The sequence below is a fragment of the Sceloporus occidentalis genome, unplaced genomic scaffold (assembly GCF_023333645.1).
Source record: "Sceloporus occidentalis isolate IW3139 unplaced genomic scaffold, rSceOcc1.0.p SCAF_2, whole genome shotgun sequence".
In the NCBI taxonomy this organism is placed as follows: Eukaryota; Metazoa; Chordata; class Lepidosauria; order Squamata; family Phrynosomatidae; genus Sceloporus; species Sceloporus occidentalis.
Genome location: NW_028316982.1, coordinates 67,578,761 through 67,601,586, shown reverse-complemented (window position 1 = coordinate 67,601,586; position 22,826 = coordinate 67,578,761). Strand labels below are relative to the sequence as shown.

General features: G+C 40.6%; 1 protein-coding gene across 7 annotated transcripts in view; it reads right to left on the bottom strand.

Moving 5' to 3' along the window:
* Positions 1–22,826, bottom strand: part of ADD3 (adducin 3) — a 156,588-nt gene that overhangs the window by 59,018 nt on the left and 74,744 nt on the right. The window contains exon 1 of one of the 7 annotated variants that reach the window (XM_089509857.1): positions 8,436–8,456. The exons of the other annotated variants lie outside the window; for them this stretch is intronic. The gene's annotated coding sequence lies outside the window, so the exon portion shown is untranslated. Of the gene's footprint in view, positions 1–8,435; positions 8,457–22,826 lie in introns of those variants that run through there. 7 annotated transcript variants of the gene reach the window in all.

Below are 22,826 nucleotides of genomic sequence, written 5' to 3'. Positions count from 1 at the left end.
ACGAGATCATCTAGTTGAGCAGTCACACTCCCACATTCACACTATCACTACATGTAAAACCTACACCTTCTGAAGGCTGGAATAACTCTTCAAAACACTTTCATCTTTCTGCAATTTGTGTTATGTTCTGACCCCCTGGCCCCAGTGTTTTTTAGAAGACATTTCCACAAACATCCCAGTCAGGAAACTCCATTGTGGTAGGTGGTAACAGTTTCACTTCTGCTGCTGATAGGTGGCACAGAAATCAGTTGTTAAGCTTAGTCACATGGTTACCACAGCTCTAAATTCTGGTTCAATGGTAATTTTCAAAATATTTTCTTTTAAAAGTGAAGGAAGAATTTTAAAGTTACAGCCCGAAGACTGTAGTATATGGCAATATTGTCATTTAAGGGTATAATTAGACCACTCCCACCCAGGACATACCTCTTGTGGCTGGGTGCATGTATACAGGAGCTCAGGGAGAACAGCTTGTAGCAGGAGTCTGTGTTTACTGAACATAATGAAAAAGTTAGGTCTACAATTCAATGCAGGCTAGAATGCCATGACAGTCATTCTTTGACTGCCACCTATGGCACAAAATGACTAGGACATTGTTAGGATCCTAAAACTGGAACAGGAGTGCACTGTGGTGAGAGCAGCAAATGAGAGATCACCCTGGCTCTTTTTAGTAGACACTGTTGGTGAAAAAAGCCTAGGAGCAGCAAGGCCTGGTGTGTTGTGCAATCCTATACAAGTCATAAAATTTGGTGATAATGCAAAACTATAGGTTTGTTCAGATGAGCACCCGGAGCAACTTTCCTCTTGCCACCAAAAAGCAAGGTCCCCTACCTCTTTTCCTGGAGGTACCACAGGCCACTACCCCCACCCAGCCACATTGCTCACCAGAAATTCATGGTATTCAAGTTTCAGGCATAAGATAACACTTTATTTCAACCTATGGTTCTGACATAACGAGACTTCTTCCCAGCCTTGATTAAGTAAATAGTTTACATAGTTGTGTGTGAAAAAGGACTAATCGTAATTTGGAACTTAAACTACTGTTTAAAGAACTGGCATGCACTCAGTTTTTGTAAAAAAGAAGTTAAGCAAACTATTTTTGTTTCTTTTGTTAAACATAATCTGGCTATAATATGTATTCCTGAGAAGTTAGGAGGGGCCTGCTTATTAGCTAAGGCTGCAGCCCAATCGTAAACCAATCATGGTATGGTAAAATCTGGGCAGAAAGAGAGATAAGATTTCTTAGGCAGGTTTATGTGGCCGTGGGTCAAACAGCTCCAGTTACAAAGTTTGCTATGACAGCAGGAGGTCTGGTTCTTGTCACAGAGAAAACTATAGGATCACCAGGGAAAGAGATCAAGTAGTGAGTAAGTGTCACCTAAGATTTCCAGGCAAGCTACCACTGCTGTGTAATTTTCTGTGACAATTACCATAGGAAAAGGCACAAGTGTGGTGTCAAGCCAGACCTTAAGGAGGAATTCTTCTTGAGTGAATAGTGGACAAGGCCAGAAATGGACCTGTGGTACCGTGCCCCCTGAGGCAAAAAGTTGTTCTGTCAGAATGGCTTTGGAATTTGGAAGAAATACCCAGGAAAAGCACACACTGATCTCTATTTTCCTTTCTTTGTGTAAGAAAAAAAAAAATACCTAGCATATTTATCATTCTGTTCAATCCAAGAGGAAAGAGGAATCATAGGCAAAAATTCTCACATGTAGTTTGTGTCTGTAATAATTTGCAAATGTAGTCCACAGGTTTGTATATGCACACATAGTTCCTTGTAGGAGGCAGAAGCCTAATATCACACCTCCTGTAGGCCCTATAAACCCTCTAAAGTGAGGTCAAAGGCTCTTCTACACATCCTAAACCTGGCCCTGGTCACTGAATATGTTCTCTGGTCATCTAAGATGTTTTTGCAAGTGGCACATTAGAGAGCCTACATCCTAGAGTGATGAAGAGATGAAGATGATTTCATAATTCAGGCCATTAGGAGCCTTTTCTTGAAAATAAAGTTCACTTGTACAAATTTGTTATTAGGTTTTTTTTCAGGTATAAGACAAACAGTAAGTAACTGTCTGGACTTTATCACGCAAGGCAATAAACTGCAGTAACAGCTGTTTAAAATCCACCTCCTTTGCACCCCTTCTGTGATGCTAGCATTTGTACTGTGATAATTTCATTCAATTTCAGGTGGTCTGGGAGGGGGGGGGGGCTTTAAGTGTTGCTTGTCAGTGATGAGGGATGAAGGAATTCCTAATCTGAATTGACTAGATTAATCACTGGCAGATTAAACACATTCATCTGCCAGCAATTAGACTTTCCTAAATCAGGACGTCTCCAGCCCCCCTACCCAGAAAAAAAGGACCCTTTAAACGTTGAAGGTAAGATTCCTTTTAATTTATATTTTTTTGGGGGTGGGGAATATCTCTCTGTGTGTGCCAAATTAGGTGTGGTCAGTGCCAAATGCTATGTGTGGTGAGTTATTAGAGTGATAAAAGGTTGTTAAGATTGCGAAGGTGTTATAAAGAAGAAACTAAGTCCCGATTGCACAGCACATTTGAAAAGAACATGATTTTATCTGAGGAATAGCCTGGTGTGATGAAATCTTCTGAGATTCATTTTGTTCAGGAGACTGTTAGGATTAAACAGACATTTTTCATGGGACAGCAAGATTATCATCTCACTATATGATTGAGGCAGCTAATAATCAAGTAGTAAAATTAATTGTATTTTCTGCAAATGATTCCATATTGCTTATTTCCTTTAGCAATACTGCCATTTAGAATCATAGAGTGGGAAGAGACCTCAAGGGCTATCCAATCCAACCCTCTGCCATGCAGGAATACACAATCAAAGCAACCCTGACACTCTCTGAGGGAGCCTGTTCCATTGCTGGAACAGCTCTTACTGTCAATAAGTTCTAGTATCAGAATCCCACTATGATGCACTCTATACGAAGGGAGCTGCCCTGGCGATATGAGGAAAAAATGAGGATAGATATCCTAAATCAAGATACCCTTATAAATAAAACTGCCAAATGAAACACACATACAAGTGGGCAGCTTTCTTTTTGTAATATGAGTCCCTTTGACTTCACCACTCTTATTCCTGCAAACAGTACTTGCATTCCTGTTGAACCAACACCCAAAGAAAACACTGATCTATTTTCCTTTTTATAGTACCAACCACCTCACTGTGGTGTAAATGGCCCCTGGTGAAGTGGAACAACACCTCACTTCCCATTACAAAAAAGGAGGAAGGAAGGGGAGAAAGCAATATAGCAGCACCTTTAAGGCTAACTGGTTTTTATTTTAGCATACATTCAATGTGCAGCAATTTTAATCTCTGAACATTCTGTGATGAATAAAGAAGATTACAGTGACTGCTGTGAAGATCTGCGAACTGTCAACTCACCTCTTACGAACAGGGCAAACATAGTGACGTATTTACTAAGTGAAGCTCATAGAGAGGAAATGAAAACTTGTTATCCTGACACTGGTGTGGAATTGAGGCTCATGACAGGAAAGGTGGGGGGAAATTACAACAATAAATATATATATTCAATTGAAAAATGACTGCTTTTCTTGCACTGCAATTTATCCATCCAGCCAAGCTTGTCACTATGATGAAGAGAAAAATCCCGTCTTCTGTAGAATCAAAATGACAAACTGCAGAACACTGAGAAAACAGAGAGCGTTCACTATTGTATAATTATTCTTTCTGCCTGTTCACATCAGTTTACAAAGTTGCCATGGTAACCATTGGCAAACATATGAGTTTTTTCGTGATGTTGGATTTTGAACAGAAATTCTTTTGTGAGAATCCATGAGGATCAACAGCCAGTGCCAGACATGCAATGAAATTCTAATTACTTCTATCATGTCTAACACAGGGGGGGCGGACACTCACTAATCCTTCCTGAAAAAGATCCATTCCTGCATTAATTTTTTTATTGGAAATCATCAACATATTATAGGAAGGAAGATTATTCAATAGACTGAATATCTCTGAATTAAAAACAGTGCCCTAAAATGTTAACCACAACTAAAATGTTAGCCTCAACTAGGTCAACTACTATGGACACTGAGTAGTCCACATTTACAGTTGGCCTTCGGTATCCGTGGACTTGCCATCCACGGATTTGAGTATCTTCTAAATGGAAAGTGTGTTGTGACTCCTGTTGCTCAGTTTGTAAATAATCTTACCAGACTTGTCCCCAATGGTGATAGGCACATCACTGCACCGCCATTAGGGACAATGGGCCTGGCAGCGGCGGCAGATCCAGGGTAGGGTGGCTCCAGTTGAGGAGGCGGACACATTGACACCCCTCCCCAGTACTTGATCCTGGTCCCGGGGCTGCACAGTGAGAAGGGACAGGCTGGCTGGGGAGGTGGCTGTGACCTCTTGAGTCTCCCTCCTGGAAGAGGGATCCTTGAAAGGAAGGAAGGCAGACCTGCCCGCTGCCTCCCTCTGCAACCCCCTCTTCCCACCGAAGAGCAAGGAGGTGCAGGGAAGTGCCATGCACTGTAGCCCGGAGGGGAGCAGAGAGGTTGGGACTTAATATCTCAGTACAGTCACCCCTCCTAACTCGCGGATCTCGGATCCATGACCTTGGAAATCCGTGGAGGGGCGACCTCCGCTGTATTTAATGGGGTGTGCCCCTGAGCATGCACACACCTCATTCAAGCCTATGGGGTTTGAATGTGCGTGAGCCTCTATTTTCACGGGTGTGTGTGTCTGGAACGGATCTTCCGTGCAAACAGAGGGACAACTGTATTTCTCAATGTGTGTTCTTATGGGCAAATACTACACATTACCTGAGCAAGCAAACAGCAGCACTCCTAAATGACTCTAAAAGTTGGCTGGCAAAGGTACAACTTTAATCACTGAAATAATTATCAATATGCATGACTGACCTAATATCTGACTTAAACCTCACTATTTCATAGAAAAATGGGACTGAATTCAGACCTAGTTGCTCATACTGATGGTAGAAATAATTCACTTTGACACCACTTTAACTTCCATGGCTCCATTCTAGAATCATGTGATTTGTAATTTTGTGAGGCACCAGCACTCTGACAAGAGAAGGCTAAAGGCCCTGCAAAACTACGAATCCCAGGATTGCATAGGATGGAGTTACAGCACTTAAGTGATGTCAAACTGCATTATTTCTACAGTGTAGATGCATACGAGAACCAGCATGGCATAGTAGGTGGAGTGCTGGACTCGGACTCTGGAGACCAGGGTTTGATTCCCAGCTGGACCATGAAACTCACTGGGTGACCATGGGCAAGTCACATGCTCTCAGCCTTAGGGGAAGGGAATTGAAAACCTCCTCTGCACAAATTTTTGCCAACAAACCCCATGATAAGGTTCCATTAGGGTTGTCATAAGTTGGAAACAACTTGAAGGCATGCAATAACAACAGTAAATGCATTCGATGTCTGGAGTAACCTAGATCACAATGACAATTATGGAGAGATCTCTAACTTGGGTATGGCTCAGAAGTGCATGGACATTACTTCTTTAAACTACAGATCTACTTTTGAGGACTGGAAAGAGGAATATTAACTCCACCGAGAAATAATGTTCTTAGTAATGTGAGGTAGTATGAAAGACTGCATTCTTACATGCAATCCATTAAGTGATTGCAATGTTTGAATCAAGCAGGGGCTTAGTGTTGTCAGCAAAACAGGGATAGACTTATTCAGCTGAGAAAATTTTTTGTTAGATGTATTGCGGTAAGATAATATCAAATTTCACTAAAGCTGCAAGATGTTTAGCAGAATTACAAAACAAACAAACACACACATTACTATCCTGAAAGAATCACCTGATGTTTAAATAAGGTTGAGGGAATGTTATCTTATATTTAAGATATGTACATTAAAACTGGGTAGACATAAATCTCCTTATTTTAGAGCTATTATAAAGCTGTACAAGTGGCATACAATTGATTCTAAAATTTCAGATTATTTGAGTTCAATCATGACAGATGTTTACTGCAGTAAAACAGTGTTTTGATATTCTTGAGTTGGCAGAAATAGGTGTGTGTATGTGTGTGTGATGTTTAACGCCAGAAGAAGGGCTACACAAGAATTAATATTTTTATCTTGTATTTTTAAATATTTTTACACTGTATTTATTCTTGAGCCCAAGAAAGGGGATTTCCGGGGGTTTTGGCACCAGCACAAGATTCATTGGTGTTTGGGACAGCTTCATTTCTACCCTGTAGACATTTCATTGCTGTCAACCATAAGTGGTCAACGGAACAATCTCCTAGCCTGTATAAGCAGTTAGACATTTTCTTTTTAATGCATTACATTTTCTTTTTAGTGCATTTTAATGCATACATGATACTTCCCAATTACATTTTCATTAAATTATCCCTAAAACTACTATGTATGTTTATTTTTGTCTCTTTTTACTACAGGAAACAGTGACAGGAGGTTCTGAAAGTTAAGTGAAGCATTACGTTTTGGCTAAAAATGAGAAAACACCCTACATGCAATCTAATAGCCAATTCCCAAACTCAGTCTAAAAAACAAACCAACAAATTCCTTTCGGAGAAGACTTTGAATACAATATTGGCTGAGCAATGATACTTGTTATTCTTATGCTCTAATAGCCCATTATTCACTTATGGTTACCTCAACAAGATAAAACAGTGAAAACAGCATTTCCCCTGAGCTGAGAGGGTGTGACTTTCCACATGGCCTAGTGGAAAATTGAACCCCTGATCTCCACAATCCCAGTGCCTGTGTTTATTTATTTATAAATACAACAATAACTTTGCATGCATGGGAAGATTTTACTTGTTGATGGGTGGGGGCATTTTAACGAATGTAGTAAAAAAAATAAACAGCTTCATTTATATACTCCTTCATACTGAATTAACAATGTCTAAGTGGTTTACAACTGTAAGCTAATTGCCCCAACAAGCTGGGTACTTATTTTAGCAACCTCTGAAGGATGCAAGCCTAAGGCGGGATACAGACGGGCAGGGGAAGACGTCTTGGAGGTGTATTCTGCTGAATACGGAGCCTCCAGACCGCCCACCCTGGGGGCGTGGCTCAGGTGATGGGGCTTCCACATGGGGGGCAGTGAAGACGCCTCACCTGGGGCCGTTTCTGACCTGCAGTTTCCAAACCGCCGCCTCGGAGGACGCTGCAAAGAGAGAGGCAGCTTCCTCACGGGCGGCCAAAAACGGGGCTTTTTTTTTCTTTTGCCGGCTGGCCGATGCAAAGCTGCGGCGCTCAGCAGCGGCGGCAGAAAGCCTATGTGCACATTTAAAGCGCCCAAGCCCCTTTAAAACTTTTTCCCTCGCCCTGCCCAAGAACAATAGTGGTCTCCTGCCAGCTGGTGATCAGCTGGTGTTGGCATCCTTGTCCGCTTGCACGTTGCCAATGTCACCAGCATCATGGATGCCTCCTCTCCTTTGGTCCCCGCGCTCTTGCTGAATCTGCAATGCACAGCCACAGCTGTCGCCGCTGCCACCGCTGTCCCCCTGCCATCCCCCATCACCTCCCTTGTACATATGTAGATATTTAAAGTTTTAGAGGTTTTTATTGTTAGGTGAAAAAGGCACAGGAATGTGTGCAGGGGTTCTCTTTACATTCCAAACTTTCCCCAATTCTAGCAGCGCATGCGTACATGTTGCTCTAGGGTTAGGGTTAGGGTTAGGGTTACGAGTCTTAAAATGCGTTGCAGCTGTGCTGCAGCTTCCACACCTGCATGGCAGCTGACGCTGCAATTAAAGCCTGACTGCAAACTGCGCATGTTCCAGGACCCCGACTCATTATGTGACGCAGCAGACACGGAGCTTTTAAATGGGCAACTTAAATTAGCAGCGTAATAATTCTGGCGTACCGGTGCAGCAGTTTACATACGGAGCTGCGCAGCTGCGCATCATACAGAAAAGAAGCGGGGAAAAGCAGCACCTTTTTAATGCCGCTTCTTCCCGCTTGGGGCGTGCGGGCGGCGTGTTCATGGCGGCATTCAGGTAAGGGCCGTCTGAAGGCTCTACCTTCATGACGTCATGAACACACCCCTTTTTGCCCGTCTGTATCCCGCCTAAGTCAAGCTTGAGCCCGGCTAGTATTGAACTTGCAACTTTATGGTTTTGAGTGAGTGGCTGCAGAACAGGCTTTTAACTACTGCGGCACCAGTAACATTTCATGAATTAAATTTTTAATGTAATTTATGTATAAACGAACTATTTTAATGTAGGGGTTTTTTTTACTCAAGAACTCCCTAAAACATATACATAAAAAGAAGGCAGTCCCTGAGCAGTTGGCCAACATGGCCAATGGCCCTTTGACCAGTTCAGGTAAAAAAATAATGTTTGTCTTTTTGTTTACTGCCCCTGCCACCCATTTCTGTCATATTTTGGATTCAAAATTAACTTCTGTTTTCATGGGAAAAGTTTTCTGATTTACCTGTATCTCATGGATTTAGGGATGATGATCCTTTGAAAGTTTCACAAATCTTCCTTGAATAGAAGATGGCCAAGGTACAGTGGAACCTCGGGATACGAAATACCCGGGTTACGAATTTTTCGGGACCCGAAAAAATCCAATTGGAAATAATTGTTCCGGGTTACGAACGTTTTTTCGGGTCCCGAAAAAACTTTTGGTGCTTTTTGCCGCGATTTTACACCAAATCGCGGCTTTTCCCCATTAGCGGCTATGGGGATTCGGCTTGCGAAAGCCGTTCGGGTTACGAAAGCGGCCGCGGAACGAATTATTTTCGTAACCCGAGGCTCCACTGTATTAGGGCACTATGGCTGAAAAATAGCAAAAACGGCAAGCTTGGTACCTCTTTCTGTACCACTTCTATAAGCCAATTTTAATAATTAGTGGATGAGGACCCTTAAAAAAAAGATTTAGTACTTCTCCCTAAAACATTAAGATTCTAACACACCTTGGTTGCTTGCACTTAATTTACAACTGCGTGGGATAATTAGTCTAACATTAGAACACATATTTACAATTGTCTTAGTATCTATGCTGATGAAATTAATGCTAAAATTTTGCATTCTAGGCACCTTTCTCTGGCAGACATACCCATGAGATCACCAATATATACATTATCAAGTATGAATCATTTTTACGAACATCCTATCCTTGACAATGTGAATTCCTGCTTCTACAACAATGTATGGTTGTGGCAGGATGGCAGGTTAAGGTTCATTTCTCATTCTGTTTCCTTAACACCACTGAGAAAGGTCTTATGTCATGTCAATTAATGTCATTTTCAACATTCAATGAAGCAAGGAACAGGATTAGAGGACTAAAATGTGGAAATAACACAGAACAAGCCCTCCAAAGTTCCACATCAAATGCCAAGGCTTGAACTCACACAAGAGATATGTGATGTTTTACAGTATATGCCTCACCTCAAAAATCAGGCCCTTTTCCAGGTCAAGCTGTTTTATAAGCCTGACTTCAAGGAAAAAAAGAAGCTTGAATTTTCAAGTATCAAAAGCCACAATTTTCTATCAGAAATACTAAGGTATACTTTGGCGAAGAAAGTTTGTTGCAGCTGAAAAAAACTAATTATTAAAATTTTTAACCATTGGTTTCTCTTCTAAATCTGAAACTAAACTAAGGATGAAATCATTTCTGATTTGCTGGTGGGATTTCAAATGCAATGAAAATGAAACTGCCAGCTTCGCACATCCCTGTCTACCAGTTTTCAAGTGAGTACACCGAAAACTCTTAAGACTTCACCAAACCACTATTTAGCCAATAATGGCAACTATGATAAAGGTTTGGGACAGGGTTCTTTCTTTACCCTACCTGGTCAACCCTGGTATACTCTTGCGGTTTTTCATACAATTATTAATCAGTCCTGACCTTGTTTAATATCCCAAATCAGACAAAACTGGATGTTTCGAGAGTAATATGCAGGTTGAAGCTGTTTCTAAGACTGAAGTACAGTATATGCTTGCAGATTTGAATTAATTTGTGTTCACTTCTGATTAGATCTAAATCCTAAACTCACAACTCATGTTGTAAAGCAAAGGCAAAAGCAAGCATGCTTCATGTTCTCTTCATGTCTTGCAGAGTTTAACATCTCATGTTCCTCCAAAATATATAATTGTTGTATTTTCTGACATATAAGACTACTTTTTAACCCAGGAAAATCTTCTCAAAAGTCGGGGGTCATCTTATACGCTGGGTGTCATCTGATATGACAGGTGCTGAAACTTCTGAGCTGGACTGGAGAATCTGCGGTCGCCGCATATGGTGAGGGGAGCTCAAAAACGGTCATGGGTATGGAAAAAAGAGCTGTATTTGCACTAATGCTCTGATAGTCTTGGAGACAGGGAGGGCTGGGCAGGCAGGGAGAGCTGACCAATCCAAGCAGACTTTGTATACAACACGTTTTCCTGCTAAGTACCTGCATGTCATAAGCATTTGAATTATAATTACTATATTGAAATCAAATCTGATGTTTTTAAAATTTTTATTTGGTGTGCATCAGAAGAGGGGTAGTCTTATGTGATGAGTACAGTGGGTCCTCGCCTTACGCGGGGATCCGTTCTTGATCCCTCCGCGTAAGGTGATTTCCGCCTATGCTCAAGCCCCATTGGAAACAATGGGGCTCGTGCACGGTGGTGCAGCGGCGCGTGGGGCGCAACGGGCGCGCGCGCCCATTCAATTGGATGGGACACGCCGCCCCTTCTGCCCCGCGTATGCTCAAGCCGCGTAAAGCATGCCCGCGTATGATGCAGGCGCGCTGTATATCCCCAAATCTATATTTTAATTGGAAAAGTTGGGGGTCGTCTTATACGCCCAGTCTTATACGCCAGAAAATACGGTATAAAATATTACACTCTGTACAAATTACCAGTATATTTACCAATATACTGATCTTCTAAATTTCCATTCAATCATCACTGTACTATAGAACTGCTGATTTACCAGGCATTTTGTGTCCACAGCATTCAGACTGAAAAGACTGTGTTATTTTCTGTGACAGGGTAAACTTAGCAACCTCACTGTTGCTTAAAGAGAACAGGAGCATTTTAGACAGTTTTAATTGGCAGGCAATTCTGTTAGCTGCTCTAGCCACCCTGCTATTACTTTATTATTCAGTGCCTAAAGCTTTAGTTATTTCCATATGCATTATGGATATATTGTCACAGACACTGTCAGACGTGACAGAAACTGCACATTATGACACCAGAATAATCCTTTTCTGAATTGAAAATTGCCATTATCTGTGCATCTACCAACCCATTTCCAAGGAGCAAACTCTTAACATGGCTCACACAGTAAAACTGGTTCCTAATCCAACTATATCAAATTATGGGTTTATTACAACTAGAGGAAAAGATTTCACAAGAGTGCAGAGCTGAATTATGTGAACAAATTCTAACTCAACATTCTCATTATGAAGCCAAAGAATAAAGCCACGTTTCTAGCAGAAGAGCAATGAAATATTCTTCAAAACAGACTTTGGTTGCATCACTCTCCAACTGGTCTGTCAAATACACAGCATCTTACTACACAATGCATCTTTATGGGTGGAATAAAAGGCTCTTTAAATTCCGCTTTTATTTATTTTTTATTGAATGAACTCACTCTTACACAAAGTTCATGCTACGATGTCACGAACAGTAGAACAGCCAGATCACAAGTTCAATTCTGTAAATTATATGTAGAGAGCATTCAAGTATTTACTTGTGCATGTATTCCCTTACACAAAATTCCAAAGTCTTGTTAATGACACCTACAATATTAAAGTCTCTATGGATATTTCAGAACTATTTCAACCAACAGCTTTACCCAAGACTTGTTTATCCTAGGATTTAAGTTATAAAGAACTTAATTACTTCTACCTGCAGTTTATAACTGATCACATATCCATTTATTCTGACCAGATAAGATAAGGGGATGTTTAGCAATTGCCAGTGGAGGGTCTTTTTCTCCTACCTTAATTTCAATTTAGAATGATCCTTTTACATGTGTAAACAATTCCCTGTGTCATCACAAAGAAAGTTAAATCTTTTACATGGTAGCTTCTGATAACAATGTATTTTTCCTACATTTATAAACCTGAAGCTGGAAAACATCTAGCAGATGCATACTGCAACAGCCAACTCCCCCCCCCACCACCACCCTTTTGTGTTTTTAAAAAACCAAAACTAAAACAGGAAGCTGATGCTGATCACATATGGCAATACTGAAGAAATCTTGCCCTGGAGATGACCTCTTTTTTTCCCCCTCCATCAAGCCTCCTGTAATACATGTGGTAGAGAACAAGGGTGGAGCTCTCTCTGCACACAAAACCACTATTAAAAAGCTAAAAGCATGGTTGTTTGTACTTCATACTGGCAAAGTCTACATTCTGACATCTGAGGCAGGAAGATTTAAGTTTTGGATACTGAGCAGTCTACAGTAACAGGCCACTTGATTTCTAAGAAGAAAGAACACTAGTGTGTCTGTGTCTTCACGTTGCTTGTCAACATATGGTTACCCCATGAATTCCATAGGGTTTTCTAAGGCAAGGAATACTCAAATGTTGTTTGCCACGGATATCTTTTGAAATGTAGCCATCAGCACCTGGTATTCATTGGCAGTCTCACATCCAAGTAATAACCAAAGCTGACCCTATTTAGCCTCTAAGATCAGATGGGATCTGGCACCTTTAAGGTATTTAGGCTACATCTCTCTAAAAAGAGAGTCCCATGGGAATTAAGATGGGTTGGCTTTCCCCTTCAAACACTGCATGAAAACTGATTGGGGCATTTATAGATACATTGGTATCACAGAAAATGAAATGCAGAAAACGTGAAATGCTTTCATGGTATCAAGAAGCTGTCAGATCTTAATATCCTTGTAATTTGCTACTAATGCATTTGTCTCTTCTGGACAGCAGTTGTTTGAGTGAGCACCTGGATCTCTTACTTTGTAACATTGAAGGAAAAGGTATTAAAGGAATTAGATTTGGTTGGTTGTATCTGAAACGTCAACAGCAGCAGCAACAAAAACAGGATGGCCTGAGTAGATTGTTTCGGCTATCTGGAAAAGATAATGTGAGTTCCTGATTTCAAGATTTTTTTAAAGGCTGTACAATCGAAAACAGTCATGATGTTGGCTTGCTGTGGTAATTCTGTGTTATTTAATCTGGCAATAGCCTAAAGAAGTTACTGGACATGTCCAATGCATGGCAATAGTTTATGAAAAAGCGAGTACACACCAGTAATGTATTCTTTAATATAAAAAAGAAAAAGAAAATTAAATTGCATGCTCATCTCAGGTTCATGTATCTTTTAGCAAAAAATGAGGTAGTGTTCCCCCAAATCTTAAATTAGAGAATTTAGCATTTTAAATTATTTGCATTTATTGATACATTTTTTTTAAAACCAGATACAATCAGATTTATTTAACAAATACTTGAGACCCAGCCTGGTATAGTGGTTAGAGTATTGGACTATGACTCTGGACACCAGGATTCGAATTCCAGCTCAGCCATGTAAACTCACTGGACGACTGTGGGCAAGTCACACTCTGAGGATGGCAACAGCAAACCTCCTGTGAAGAAACGTGCTGTGATAGGGTTGCCAGTCTTGAAGGCACACAACAACAACAAATACTTTTTAATACAACTCTCTTGCTGGAATTTCTGATGTGGAGGAGTGCAGAGAATTCATGGGAGATTTATGTAATTATCAAATTTAGTGTTGGGCGTACCTTTAAAAACTTGTTGACATTATGCTAATATGTATCCAAGGGGGCGGTGAGAGGTAAAGGAGGCAGCAGGGGGGATATGAGGGGAAAGGGGGCGGAGGGGGGCTTCAGTCAAATTACTAGTGTGCAAGAAAGACAAGGGGGAACCAGCAGTCTGGAGGACCATAGTGGCAATGAGGGTTGCATTAAACTTCTTTTCAGGGTCCCTTAAAACCACAGAGCCTCACTGATCACTTTGTGTGATGGTGTCTCCCACTCTTCATCTGCCTAGGTGAACTCACTCCTTTAGCTGTGTCTCTCACTAGCAATGGCAATTCGGAAACTCTTGTGAGGCTTAGGTATAGGGCGTCGCTTCTGTGGCTCAGAGCAGCATAATTTTGGGACTGACAGGAGCAAGGACTTAAGAGCATGTGGTGGCAGGGAAGAAGTGGTGGCAAAAAGGATGCTGCTTTCAAATCTGGGATTCTGATTAAGCTTTGTGAGCTTTTCTGGGACTTGGCTGACAGGCTGGAGCAGTGCTGCTGTTTCTGCTTTCACTGGACAGACTGAGAAAAAAGGCAGAAGAAGCAGCCATGTTTCGGGGGCGGCGGGGGGCGATTTGAACCTGTGTGCAGAAGACATGTCTCTGGGGAAGAAGAGGGAGGAGTACCCAGGGTCACTTTTTGGAAAGAGTCCTTTGCCTTGGAACAACTTCAGCAGTTAAAATCTCTTCCTTTCCTTGTCCATGTTAGTCTCCAGTCCAGACAGTAAACTCCCTACACACAGCCCTCTCTGCCCTGATGAAGGATGACTGAGAGTCCTTCAGTGCTGGGGAGAAGTTTCTCCCTTTGTACCAGGTTACCCTGGGAATAGCAACCAAGCAGCTGGCTGAGTAGTGAGCAGCCTCTTGCCTGCACTGGCCTTTGCCACAAGGATGACATGGGCAAGAGGCTTCTCACTTGCTACTCAGCTCACTGCTCGGTTGCTGCTCACAAGGAGACTGGGTGCAAAGGGTGCAGCGACCAAGATAGATTATTTTGAATTTGCAAAAGAACTGTAGATCAGGAAATATGTTACGGGGTGGGGGTGGGGGGCTCTAAGGTTGTTGACTGAGAGGAAGGGGGGCAGTTGCCTGAAAAAGTTTGAAGACCACTGATCTACATGATCCAAGTTTGGTAACCACTGTTTTAGTCCCATTATGGGTTAAGAGGTATGTGGGGAAGATGGAAGAATGATAACATGACATTTGGAGACCAGAACATTGCTGTTTTCCAGTTACACACACTACTCCAAACTGGAAAGGGGTGTGGACCAGGGGTGTGGTACAGGGGGTGTCCAAGGTTATGTAGTGCCCCTTGGCAATACACTGTTGACCTCAACTATATAGCATTCACAGTTCTGTTTCTTCCCATCTCATTCCACCCTCATTCCCAAGAAGCACAAAAATACACATGCTTGAGATGAACAGGGAGCTGTTATAGGGAACAGAGGATCTGTTCACTTCCTGTATCCCAACCCAGCCATGTCCCTCTGCTTGGTCAAGGCTTCCTATCTTTGGCATGCTACCTGTACACTTGGAGGGGAAACAAGGCTCTCATATGTTGTGAGGATTCCTTGTTAACAGGTACTGGAAACCATTGGATGTAGCCATTTGTATTTTCTGTCAGTATTTTGAACAGTCATAGGTTTTATGTGTTTTAAAGACTGTTTAAACTCTTCTCTTCATTACTATAGCAACATAGAAATGGCTGCCTTGCCACTGCCACCCCCTTTCAAATCATGCTTCTAATACATATTCACATTACAACATAGCTCCTCAGATAAGGCTATACTTTAGTCTGAATACTGTCAACAAGGTGTCTGACTTGGTATTCACAATGCTCAATTTTACAGAAAGCTTCTCACACACACCTATATATACAATGACAAAACTGATGTTTTCTAATGGAAAATCTTTTCCAAAGCAAATTACTGTTGTTTTAAAGCAAGGATCTGCCCTTTATTTCCCAACCACCACCCACTCTTCCAAATAAACAAGTGAGCTGATGTTGCATAGGAATTTTAATTGTTTCCATAACTCTTACTGTCTGCCAAAAAGTACTTAATATGAGATAGCTTAGTGAAGTCACACAAAATCCGTGCATGTGATTGTGTAATGAATGAAAGAACATTAAACTTGTGGCTCTGCGAATTTTATTCAAAAAGAAAAGAAACACACCCCAAAACATGTGGAACATTGGTGAAGAAATTTATCATTGGATTTAGGCTCAATGTTTCTTAGCCTGATTGCTGGTGCTCTAATTGCAACTAAAGAGGGGTCATTTGGGCAAAGGGTAAGTGGAATGGAGGTGTGAATTATCAGAGTTCATGAACTGAAGTAGCCTCCTTCAAGTTCTGTATTCCTATCAAACTGGCTTATGGAATAATATACATTTTTTTATCTGTTTACATTGATAAACAGTTTATAGGAAGTAACTAGGACAAGTGAAGTTTAATGTTAAACAAAATCTGCAGTGCACCAGGATGTAAAATCATGAACAGAGTAAAAGATTAAATACATCTAAGGTCCCAAAGACCTAAATACCCTAAAGGCACCAGATCCCGTCTGATCTTGGAAGCTAAGTCAGGTCAGTTCTGATTAGTACTTGGATGACAGACCACCAACAAATACCAGGTGCTGTAGACTATACTTCTGAGGAAGGAACTGGCAAAACCACCTCTGAGTATTCATTGCCTAAGAAAACTCTATGAAATTCATGGGGCTCACCATAAGTTTGTTGGAGGTCCCTAGGTCACATTTTGTGAAGACCTCACAGAGGGCTTTTGCCATCGCTGCCCCTTCTCTTTGGAATAAGCTCCCTGTAGAATTCCGCTCCGCTGCTTCATTAGCCTCTTTTAAGAAAAATTTAAAAACGCATTTATTTCGGTTGGCCTTCCCACCTTAGTTAACTGTTTCTTCTCTGCCCCTGTCCTTTTTCCTTTGACCCCGGACTATCGTAAATTGATTCTTCCCATTTCTTGCCCTTGACATGTGTATTTTATTGATTCCTGTTCCCATTTTTTGTAGCAATGTTTTTAATCCTTATATTGTAACTGTTTTATCTTGTATTGTAATGTTTTAACTTTTGTAAGCCGCCTTGATCATTTCTATGGAAAGGCGGGGTAGAAATAATAATAATAATAATAATAATAATTATTATTATTATTATTAGTTGACAGGCATCCTGAAGGCATGCACACGCGCACACACGGTCACCAAAATATCTAGTTTGGGAGAGGTTTTTTCCCCTAAATGGTTAAATCTTGATCCTTTATATCATTCTGAGTTCAAAAGCTAGTCCCATTATTTAATCTTTCTAAGGCAATTATATTTTGACAGTTAGTTGCAACAAATCCTGCTGTGATCAATGACATTAAACACCAAATAGAGATATATAGGATTCCAATATAAAGCCCAGTACTAGAATGCTATTGTTGGGGCAAAGTCAAGCACTTTACTGAATAGATCTGCAATGAAGTTGAACACAGTTATATGGATTTCTGTCTTGCGTATATCTGAGATACACTCAAATATCATAATACAGTTGGCCCTCTATTTGCAGGAATCTGTTCTGTTCCCCCCCCCCCCCCCGGTGAAAATGGAAGCCCATGCGTATAGGGCGTGTGTGCCATTAGAAACGACAGAGGTCGTTCCTCCGTCCACGCCCCCCAAGAAAGGCCCCTGGACTGTGCTGTTTGCTGGGCTGTACCTTTACTGCCTTGGTTGTTGTGTCCTGCGCAACTCTGCAGTTTGGAGGACTCCCTGCCGGACCATCTACAGCACTGCCTGTGAGCTGAGGAACACCTGGGGGAAGGGCGAGGGAGTGTGTGTCCGGTGAGAGTGGCGCATATTAACCGGCTTGCCGGCTCCCTCCTCGTCCACGCCCCCCAAGAAAGGCCCCTGGACTGTGCTGTTTGCTGGGCTGTACCTCTGCTGCCTTGGTTGTTGTGTCCTGTGCAACTCTGCAGTTTGCAGGACTCCCTGCCGGACCATCTACAGCACTGCCACTGCGCAATTGCACAGTGGCACACTTGTGCAGTAGGGGACGCCAGAGCCACCCCCCACAACACCAGGGACTGCGCCCAGAGAGCGCCAAGACTCTGTTTTTGCCGTTCCCCTTCTGAAGGGGAGGAGGAGGAGCCGGTGGGAGTACTCAGGGTTTTTTGTTTTGTTTTTTAGTGTGTTTGTAATTGTATTTTTTAACTGTTTATACTGTACTGTGGCTTCGGTCATAATTTGATTGTTGTTAGCCGCTTTGATCTCTAGGAAAAGCGGGATACAAATAAATTGTTTATTTTATTATTTATTTATAATCAAGGTCGCAGATTTCAGATTTGTGATTTAGGAGGGGTAACTGTGCTTGTTGGTCTTCAAGATACCACTTATTTTTCTGAAGTGGACCAGACCAAAATACAACAATCTGATGTGTGTATGTTATTCTGCCAACTTCCAAACATCCATCCATCCATTTCTTGAGCATTACAGCAACATCTGAACTTTTGGAGAGTTGGGAAGGGGAACAAATGTTCATAACACTGCATGGAATACTTGAATAAAGGGAGAAATGTATTGTCAGTACCTGTCATTTCTATGTCTAACTGCTAACCAGAGAGCTTATCACTACCACCACTTGCTGGTATGTTTTGGCACCACAAATCTTTCAAACATATACCTCAATAGTTTTCAAGCTATCTCATGTTTTCTCACATGGTCTTTGTTGCCTTCTGTTTTGCTCCTGTGTGGCTTTGTATATTCAAGTTGTGTTACATAGACTAGGTAGGCCAAGGTGAATGGGATGAGGATTAACAGTAGGACAAGTTTCTCTACGTTGGTATGGCACATTGTCTTTGGAGTTTTATGCTTTTCATTTGTGGCTCTCTGACAGATAGCTTTGTTTGGTAAATGGTGAGTGGTTATTTCCCATCCCATAATGCCTGGAACAAAATGACTTTAATGACAGTCACATTTCATCATAAATGTGGTATTATGTCTCTACAAAATTACAAGTTTGCTTAAAACACTTAGTATCTACTGCTAAATGCTTCTGTGATAGCCACGTGATCCAAGAACTTGGTGGGGGCGGGTAGTAGGCAAATGAGAGTACAATTCAGAATTCCAGTTCATACCTACAGGCAGTCATGACCACAACAGTGATACAAAACCACATGGTTGTATGCAAGTAAAAGATGCTGTTGCCACACACAACAGGCTGGTGGAAAAGCTAAAGAGCCAAACAGTTAGGATATCTGGATGTGCAACATAGAGCCCATTCTTCTAAGATAGGTCTCCGTGCATTCTTCTGAAATAAGGGCTATGGGCTCCTTTTAAGAAAACAAACATAAAACAAACATACACATACAGGAAATTGAACTGCTACAACACAACCACTTGAATTTCCAGCAGAGGGCTCTACAATCACCACCTGCAAAATCATTTTAACAAACATGAACAACCTGGGTATTTAGTCAATAAAGTAGAAACACCATGAAATGGATGACTTATAGATTTACAGCGAGAGAATATGTGGGTAGAGGCAAAGTGCTTCTTAATGCATTTGGGTTGATAACATTAACAGTAAACTAGCAGTGTGCCTCAATGACACACCTTCTGAGAGTTATAAAGTTCTCATATATGTAATAGATGGTTTCGCATATGATGAGATAAAGCATGAAATGATGCTGATAAAGCAGTGAGATAATACTCAAATTCCCATCCTTAGAAAAATATGTACTTTCAATACACACCTGTTTTGCTAATAACTTCTGGCTTTATTTTTTAATAATCTTTGGTTGCAACTAATTTCAGTAGATTTCCCCCTCCCCCCCAAAAAACCCCCATAACTTCACAACTCTTAAGCCCTCAGAATCAGTACTTTTGCAGGAAGTATTTGTTTCCAAATGAACCCACAGTATTTGTAACTTTAGACTACTATTGGTGCAAATGTCCATGCTGCTTTCAGAGCTAGAACTTGCCTTTCACAGCTGCAAAGGAAATGACAAGAGAAGAAAAACACGGGCAGCAGAGATCAGCAATTAATTCCATCCACAATTGGCCAGATGTTTGTGCATGGAGGAATCAGTCTGTTTCCTTTAGGGGCTCTCACCACTGAAAACTGATCTTGTACTTTCAGAGACACAAGCTGTTTGTAACATGTTAGGAATGTACACTGGATCACACAGAGATGAAGAAATCAAATCCAGATCTGTCCGTCTTTGCAGCGTGTGTTGCATGTCTCAACTAAGAGGATCAAGTTATTCTACCCCTCTCCTCCCCTCCACTCCCTTGATAACAATGGACAACTGCCAACTCTGTCAGATTATAAGCAGAGTGGACACAGTTGTGTTTTATTAACAGAAGATAGGTGCAGCAATCATAGGGCTCTACCCTTTGTGGCATGTTAAAGGCATCCAAGGCGCTGGTATTGCAGGGGCTTGCAAAACAAAATCAGTGGCATATTTGTCATTACTACATCATGAAGAAAAATCAAGCAGTACAGGATTTCTACTCATGAAATACACATGGTCTATTTTATCATCCAGTGGTTTAGTGCATCTGCACCTGAGTTTCCCACATTTTCTATCCCACATTGTAACAAAAAACTTAATTTTTTTACCTAAGACTACCATGTCCTTGTTGCTATTGTGAGATATGTTTTGAACATAATATCCCCTTGAAGAGTGAGGCAACAGTGTATAGTCCACAACCCCTTTTATAATGGGCCCTTGGAATTTATATATATTTTTAAAGTATTTTCAAGCCATGGATTTTTGAAACCATGGATATGGAATCCGTGGATACAGAGGTCCACCTGTATAGTGCAGCTTGATAGCTCTGGACATGCTAAACATGCTTACAACCTATCACTCACTGCCAAAAACACACACCTCTGTTTCTGATCTACTGAATTTTTAGGAATGGGATTGCCTCAGTATGAAGAATTAGATACTGGGACAGCTCACCTTATCACTAGGCACAAATAATATTCAACACAAATGAAGTGTTAGCTCACACAAATATGAAAGCTGAGTATTTTGTTCCAATCTAACAGCTATATGTACATCTTTTAAAAAAATGTTTTTCATGCATATCAAAATTTGTTAACAATTTTCTTAGCCAAACACAGTAGTTTAGAACCACAATACACTTAAGCACAAATCAAGTTAAATGCTCATCAAAATTCTTGCACTGCACAGAGTGACACAAATACACTGTTGCCTAGTACAGTATATAAAAAAGCTGATAATGAAAAATGGCTCTTGTTCAATATATTCACATGAAACTTGACCACTTTACATAGACACACCCTTTCTCTTCCTTATCTACTGAACTGAAACTTTGTAACTGCCAATATGAATAACTACCTAACAGAACAGTGTATATCAGAAATAGAGCACAGTTTTTGAAAACAGTTCCTAAGCTATTTCCTTGGGACTATTTTTGGTTGATGTATATTCTTCTTACAATTTGTGCTGAAAGCTGGTAAGGCAGTATGCATCAGCACAAATAATGATTCTTGTATCTATGACATTAAAATAATAGTTTCTTTGCTGTTGTGACAAGTAAATGAAAATTATGATAGTATCCACGGGGAAAGAAGATTTAATCATAATATAATGTCTATCAAATGAGACTACATATAATTCTACTATACACTCCAGTCCCAATCCTACATTTTTGAAATTCAAAATGTAATTTTTTCATAAAGATCAAGCATAGTCTAGGCATCAGATCCCCTGGCATTATGCCTCATCTTGTTTATTGAGATCAGTTGCCATCTATTTTCATTATCTTAGGGGGGAAAGATTCATGGTGTGGTTGTACTAGTCTATGTTGGCAAGACACCAAACAAATACCATGATATATGCCAGGCATATGCCAAAATGAAATCATTGAACAATGTATGTATATTTAAATTTGCCTAACTATTTACCTGTATCTGTTAATGCCAACATTATACACAATTTAAATGAAACACTTGAATCTGGTCAATAACCAATCATTTCCTAGACCATTAGTATTCCACTACAGTATCATCCATGAAAAATCACATTATAAAATAAAGCTGAAATAAATGGTATTACTATTCACATTTTTCTGGCACAGTTCACACAAAAGGTGGATTAAAGGAAGCCAATATTTCAGGTGAACACTGAAATGCCTAGAGCAAGACTGCATCACAGATCTCGACCAAGACATCTTCCATGGTTTTATGTCTCAAGAATGTCAGAAATCCCAGAAGTCGCCTCAGCTGAGACTGAGGAGCTCATGTTACATTGCTCAACACTAGTGATATGTCAAGAGTGAAGTTCAGCTTGTTTATTGCTAGCCAGTATTTGTAACCAAGCAATGTGACAAAAAGATAAATGTAAGAAAGAAAAACAGAAGGCAAGAAAGAATGAAGAACATATTTTAGTGAGCCTAACTGTAATTTCCAACTCTGAAATAAGATGTTTGTCTTAGCTCAAGTACTAAAAATAACAAATAAGGTATCATTCCACAATAGGGTCTATTCCTTGAAGCAGAACTTTACAGTGATAAAGGAACAGAATAATGCAGAGAAATAGTGAACCATTAGTTCACTTCAATAGAATTCCATAAGAGATTGCATACTAACAGTGCAAAACTAATCACTACGTTCTTGTACTAAAGTTCTGAAACTAGATGTGGGAAAACCTAGTGCAATGAAGGGATCACGTCTAATTTTAGGGACGTTATTAGTGTGAACATGAATAGAAACATTAGAAAAGTGGCACAGACAAGTAGAGTTCGGTATCAGTAATTAAATTCAATAGGTACAGACATTTTACATAATCAGTTTCATATGCCAAGAGCCTCATAGCAGAAGAGTCTAGGACAGGTTCACAAAATGTAATTGCTGAGTATGTTCACAGTTCCATGGTCCTACAGATTATACAAATGGTCCAGTCCACAAGCCATCAGTCTGTATTGTCACTATCAGTTTTTACTTGAACATCACTAGATGGCCAATGTAACGTATATGGAGAAAAATACATTTACAGAGATTCTGCTAAATTGAGTATTAGCTACATCTAGAGCACAGATATTAAAATGAATGCATTTTATTAATTACACTGTAAACTCTATTTATT